This window comes from Cyrtonyx montezumae, unplaced genomic scaffold, assembly GCF_038088225.1.
Source record: "Cyrtonyx montezumae isolate F1298 unplaced genomic scaffold, pur_monq_1.0 scaffold_13, whole genome shotgun sequence".
Classification (NCBI taxonomy): Eukaryota; Metazoa; Chordata; class Aves; order Galliformes; family Odontophoridae; genus Cyrtonyx; species Cyrtonyx montezumae.
Window position 1 is genome coordinate 15,504,490 of NW_027071859.1, and position 223 is coordinate 15,504,712.

A 223-nucleotide genomic window follows, 5' to 3' on the forward strand; every position below is an offset into this window, starting at 1 on the left:
TGATTTAAAGCACTTACTTTCTTGTGTTAAGCAAGTGAAATTATGAATGAATATGTCTTGTAAATTAAAACGAGCTTCATATTGCATTGGTTATATCCAATCTGTATATGGAAGGTGTTAGAAAGAATAACTTCCAAACCCTATGATTTTTAATGTAAATAAGTTTTATTCATGCACTCTTTTATCTTTGTGAATATATGCTGTTAAAATAATACATTTATAC